This window comes from Rana temporaria, chromosome 4, assembly GCF_905171775.1.
Source record: "Rana temporaria chromosome 4, aRanTem1.1, whole genome shotgun sequence".
NCBI classification, from domain to species: domain Eukaryota; kingdom Metazoa; phylum Chordata; class Amphibia; order Anura; family Ranidae; genus Rana; species Rana temporaria.
The window spans coordinates 107,525,974-107,532,655 of record NC_053492.1 but is presented as its reverse complement, the minus strand read 5'-3'; positions in this window follow the sequence as shown (position 1 = coordinate 107,532,655).

Below are 6,682 nucleotides of genomic sequence, written 5' to 3'. Positions count from 1 at the left end.
AAGTCTATTTAAGGCCTTGGCTCCCAGGCTTTGCATGCTTTTAGTGAATAGGTAGCGTAGGTATAGATACCCTGCCTGTTAGGGACAGTATTAGCAATAGGGAAAGGTTCCTGATGAGGAGGGAAAGTGTAGGGTTAGAACTGCTTTGGACATCTTCCTGTTTGGGGCATTGGATGGCCAAGCCACATTCCTCTCTCTTAACAGACAGTATCAACCCAGCTGATACCTGTTATCTTCACATTGTTGGGATTCATGAGTGTACCCAGTTGGGCACGCATCCCTCTGGGTTGTTGTGAACTGTTGCTGCTTTACTTTATTACAAGTTTTCTATTGCACTTGTCGGTTTGAGTAAAAGCGAATGCACACGCTGCACCCCACCTACACATGCGTAAAATATGTGTTTTGGGCTGCGTAACATGTGACACCCTGTAACCTGTATGTTTAGGGGGTTACACAGCTGTGTATGATACAGACATTTGGTCAATTAAGAAGCACAAGGAATCTTTCTACCAATTGAAAACCTGCTAAGATCCTGTGTGGTGATTGAAGAGATCATTACAACTATGAAGAAGAGAAAGAAAAGGGAAGGTTGGGAAAAAAGTTTCAAGGGGCCATCACAGCTCCAAATGGAGTTCACCCAGTAGTATGTGCTCCATTTTCCTTTATTTGACATATGCATTATACCATCACAGCTTTAAGGATTTTATGTTCTTTAAAAGTTTGATATTACTTAAAGCACTCTTTATACTGAATAGCATTTGTATACCTCAGCTCTAGCTCCTCCAAAAACTTACCTCTTAACACTTCTGAGGAAGCGTGAAAATGATGTTGGAGTACAAAAGAAATCAGCATGTTCTGGAGGAACCAACAAAATGTCTACCTCTCCAATGTCCGCCTTTATCAATAACCAGTTAATATTTGATTAAACTGATGTAAAGTGATGTTACTTCTATTAATAAAATGTTGATTTCTGCAGCTTGTTTATTTCAAAAGATCCAGTCATCTTGCCCCTTTAGAAGATCACTCCTGACGACTTCATACTAACGCTCCACAGCTACCCCCTTCTTCTCCCACAACTGTCACAAATTATTTGTGTGCAATAGTGTTGGATCCTAGAAGGAGTGGTGACATTTCACCTTTGAATATGTGGTATTGCTCAGGCCTTTCAAATGATGGCTAGGTCCAAGCACTGGATCATGGAAGAAGGTAGGTCTTCCCCATACCATGCAATTAATGGGTGTATTGCAGCAGCAGCAGCCATAAAAGAAGGGGTGGAAGTTGAGCACTGGAAAGCTGAGTATAAATTGGTCACACGGTTGGCTTTATGACCAGTTATGACTACAGTGTAGTTGTTGTTGTGGGTTATACATGGTCATACACAATATGATATTGGATGTGTAGGACAAGTCAACAGACACATATTTATGATCTTATAGAAGAAATCATACAATAATCATTTTGTAGACTTAACAAAACTGTCCACTCTAGGAAATCTTCTAATGTTATTAAAAAAAAAGATTGGGAGCTCTCTCACTTAATAAAATGTTTATGGGCCCAGTAGGAAATCCTGTTATGCTACAAAGCAAATGTTTGATAAATGCTTTAAATGCAAAATGCAATAAAACGGCAATGATACAATGCAACTGTAATAAATAATTCAGCTTTAAATAAAGGAACGTGGAACAACAAGTATTTCTTTCTCTCCCAGGCAGTTCTCAGCTTTATTAGTATTAATTTTATGAGTTTCTTGCTGATCTTCCTCTATAATATCCTTACACTTTGTTCCTAATGTAATGCACTAGTCCCTCACACAAAAAAACACATTGTTCTCAAATCAGGTCTGCTGTTCTGTTTTCGATATGCTGTGAGTTTTTATAAGATGCTTTTTTTTTAGCTTTGTAAAACAAATTTAGTCTGACTATAAAAACTGTGGACTGGATTCAGGTAGGGTCGCGCATTGTTACGGCGGCGCAGTGTATCGTATTTACGCTACGCCGCTGTAAGTCAGAGAGGCAAGTGCTGTATTCACAAAGCACTTGCCTCCTAAGTTACGGCGGCATAGCGTAAATGGGGCTGGTGTAAGCGCGCGTAATTCAAATGAGGATGAGGGGGCGTGTTTTATGTTAATTTTTGGTGACCCGACGTGATTGACGTTTTTCCCGAACAGCGCATGCGCCGTCCGTGGAATTTCCCAGTGTGCATTGCTCCAAAGTACGCCGCAAGGACGTCATTGGTTTTGATGTGAACGTAATCTACGTCCAGCCCCATTCACGGACAAGTTACGCAAATGACGTAAATTTTTTAAATTTCAACGCGGGAACGACAGCCATACTTAACATTGGCTACACCACCTAGGGGGCATGTTTATCTTTACGCGACGTATCTCTTACGGAAACGGCGTATCTTTACTGCGACGGGCAAGCGTACGTTCGTGAATCGGCGTATCTAGTAATTGACATATTCTACGCCAAAATCAACGGAAGCGCCACCTAGCGGCCAGCGGAAAAATTGCACCCTAAGAGACGTCGTATCTTAGTTAGTTTTAAGTGTATCTCAGTTTGAGCATACACTTAAACTTACGACGGGCTTAGATTCCGAGTTACGTCATCGTATCTACTGATACGCCGGCGTAACTCTTTGTGAATCCGGCCCTGTATTTATTCAATTCCCTCAATTGTGACAACTTGTATTGTGTCCTTATTGAGCCCCTTTAAAATTCAAAGTCCAGGCAGTACACAGGACCTCTGTTTTTTTTCAGGTAGAGGTTATTAGCGCCACTGTTATTAGCTTTGTCAAATGCTAGAACATCAGTGGGCAATAGAGATTCAGACACTTTATAAATAAATAACAGGAGGTGTGAATTACTGCTGGGAAGAAATTGTACTTAATTACATCTATATGTAGAAGTCAAGGATTAATGGACAGCCTGGGCATAGGATCCAAAGGGCTCCTCTGGGACATAGGTATCATTGTAAAGACTAACACAGGCACTTAGGACAAGTCATTTTAATGTGTTATTATCGCTAAATTAGTAATAAATATTAGTGTGAACACTACTGTATATACAACTAGCATACTTCTTTAAAGTAGTAAAGTGGCAGTTATATAAAAGTGTCTGGTCTTACTTTCTCTACAAACTTCTACTTCCACTATACAAACATCAATGTGCATATGAGGATAGCTCATTTTAGCAATGAAAAGCTGATCATCTTATTGAAATTGACCTATGTCAGACTAGGGATTCAACCTCTGCCAGCAACTTGCAAGCAACACGATATCTAAATACAACACTTGTTTACTTTTATGGCAGTTCTCACTTCTGAATGAAACTGCTCTGGTGATCTTGTCTCTGGTAAGCTGCTGGATCATTAGCCTGACATAATTCTTAATAGTACCACGTTGCAGTTCTGTAAAGCACCAACCCCAACTAATTTAACCCTAATTTTCTTACTAGGGATTACAGTTGGCAACCGTTAAAGTCCTATGCTTATTTCCTGTTCTTTTGTGCTTATTTATGGATGTGGTGCCACTTTAATCAGGTTGTGTTTCAAAATTTGTATTGATTTAACCCCATCCCTTTTTAATTTCAGTGTATTATTTGATTTGTGCAGTGTTGCAGCAATGCAATCTCCATGATTAAGCCCTATTGGGTGAAATGCTTTAGAGGGGTGGGACTGTCATTGCAATGCCTGTAGGTGCTCTATGTGTTCTTTCTGGTGTTCCAGGTTCCTTTTCCCTTCATTGGTGCAACACACTATTTCACCTTAGAGACCAATCCACTCAAACATGATATGTTAGCTATAGGAGAAGCCAGGTGAGCTGTGCCAGTCATTGGTTTCTTATATCTATTGGATACAGTGATAAGAGTCACAAGGACAAGCAGACGGTGAATCTTGCATTGACAAAGACAACAATAAAACTTTACACTCTTCTCTGGACTATCCAAAACTGAAACAAAGTATACGATATACATACACAATGTAATTGGACTGCAAACATGAAAAAGGAACCCGGTTCTTCATATACATGCTTGAAAAAGTAAGTTTTAAATACAAAAGTAAGCGGTGAAACCTAACACACATCTAACAGCCCCCACACAATATACTAAAACAATGTACCTATATTTAATCTGCGCAATCAAATAGCAAAAATGCAATGAATATTATAGAAGTTGGCCAACACCCATAAGCAGAGTTTTTTTTCTCAGAAAATAGGTGCAGGAACTCAACCACGACCTTGTTCAGATTTCAAAAAACAGTAGAAGGGTCTTAAAGGGGCATTAAATACCAGGATTGCATTACATACAGAGTGCAGTGTTCAGGGGGGTTACACACAGAGTGCAGAGCTGTCACTTGTAAACACAGAAACCAGACTTCTGTGTTTACAAGTGATTGTGGTGAGCGGGCACCAAAGGGTCTGAGCCAGAGGTGGTGGAATTGAGTTCCCCCAAGTTCCCCCTGAAAAAAAGCCCTGCCCATAAGTGATTCTAACCTTATTGAACTGAATATATACCAATAATTATGCAGCGCAACCTTCAATTGAATAAACTCAATATAATATCAAAAAATATTACAAAAATATTGTGCCAAAAAAGTCCAATAAATATCAAAACATATCAAACAAAATGATATCCAACTTGAATCCACTTCAATCACCACTGTGACATGTACGGTAATACAAAATGTGAATCCTCCACACTTGTAGATGAGCCTTTCACCTCACTGCCGTGACCCCTGCATTGCCAATAGGTCTCACCACACATTTTTCCCTCTCTGGGGAAAAAGAAAAAAACAGCAATTGCTTCCAATGCCTCCTATTCAGATGGATGGATGGATGGGTTGATCAATTTCCAATCCCCTCAGCATACATGGAGGAAGAAAAAGCACACAGACCTAGTGCTCTCCATCTAAAACTTCACATTTATGTAAAATAATAAAGCATTGCACTTACACAAATGGCACTAAAGGCAATGCTAACCATAGATCACGTATCCTTCATATACAATCACAGGACCGCTAGATGCAGAGAAGGTCGCAGGATGATGTCATACATGTGAAACCTTGTCCTGCAGCCATCTCTGCATCTAGCGGTCCTGTGATTGTATATGAAAGACACACAATCTACGGTTAGCACTGCCTTTAGTGACATTTTTGTAAGCTCAATACTTTATTCTTTAAATAAATGTGACGTTTTAAAAAGAAGAGCACTAGGTCTGTGTGCTTTTTCTTGCAGAGGGGATTGGAAATATATCAACCCATCCATCCATCCATACATCTGAAAAAGAGCCATTGGAAGCAGTAGTTGTTTTTTTCTTCATCCCCAGAGAGGGAAAATGTGTGGCAAGACCTAGGGGTCACGGCAGTGAAGTGAGAAGCTCATCTACAAGGGTGGAGGCTTCACATTTTGTACTACATGTCACATTAGTGATTGAAGTGGATTCAAGTTGGATATTGTTTTGTTTGATATGTTTTGATATTAATTTGACAATTTTTTGCAATATATATATATTGTGACGCTATGCGAGGTGCGATACATGATCATAGGTACATTTCACCTCGCATACGTTCTATCATGAGAGACTGAACTGGAATCCATTCCGGGTTTTACAGCCTCTGGGCCTGGCTAGGATTCCGGTCCGGATGTTTGGGTCCACTGGAGTCCACAATCAGCTGGACTTTAAATGTCCAGGAAGAGGGCACAACAGGGCTCTGGCTTGAAACTCAGGAAGGGACCTGAGTGAGGGGAGCGCTGAGTGCTGGACTGAAAAGGTTTGCTTTACTGCATGTTTTGTGGGTGTCAGGGACTAGCCTCACACTGTATAGAGAGGAGATCCTGTTTGTTTAGTTTAGCGCCGGACGGCAAGGATTTAATTTATTGTTTTGTTTATTTTAATCTGCAAACCGTTTATAAATAAAATCTGGCATCTGCCAGACTTAAAAGAAAGTGCCTGCTTACAGACTGTGATTTCAGAAAAGGTGATCCCCACGAGCTAATCCCTCACACGTGGTGGATTCAGCGGGCACTTTTCTGAAAATGGAAGAAATGTTAAAGGCCCTGCTACAGGCCAATGCAGCCCAGCGGGAAACCAACCGCCAAGTCGCAGAGGCCGCTGCAGCACAACGAGAGGCCGCTGCAGCACAACAGGCTGCCCAGCAGGAGATAAACCGCCAAGTCGTAGAGGCCGCTGCAGCACAACACCGCCAAGTCGCAGAGGCCGAACCTCTGGTGGAACTGAAAAAGGGGTCCGCACCTCCGGTGTTAGCGGAACCAAAGATTGTACGTGCTTCCTACCACCTGCAAATGATGACACCGGCGGATGATGTTGAGGCGTACATGGCGACTTTCGAGAGAGTCGCTGACCGCGAAGGATGGCCAAAAGAGCAGTGGGCGGGACTATTGGCCCCATTCCTAACAGGAGAACCCCAAAAGGCCTATTTTGACCTAGAACCAGATAAGGCCCAGGACTATGAGACTCTAAAGACAGAAATACTTGCACGCTTGGGTGTCACCATGGCAGTCCGGGCCCAGCGCGTGCATCAGTGGTCCTATTCCAGCAACAAGCCACCCCGGTCACAAATGTTTGACCTGGTCCACCTCACCAGGAAGTGGTTGCAGCCAGAGACTCTGACCAGCCCCCAGATTGTGGAGCGTGTGGTAATGGACCGGTACCTGCGTGCGCTCC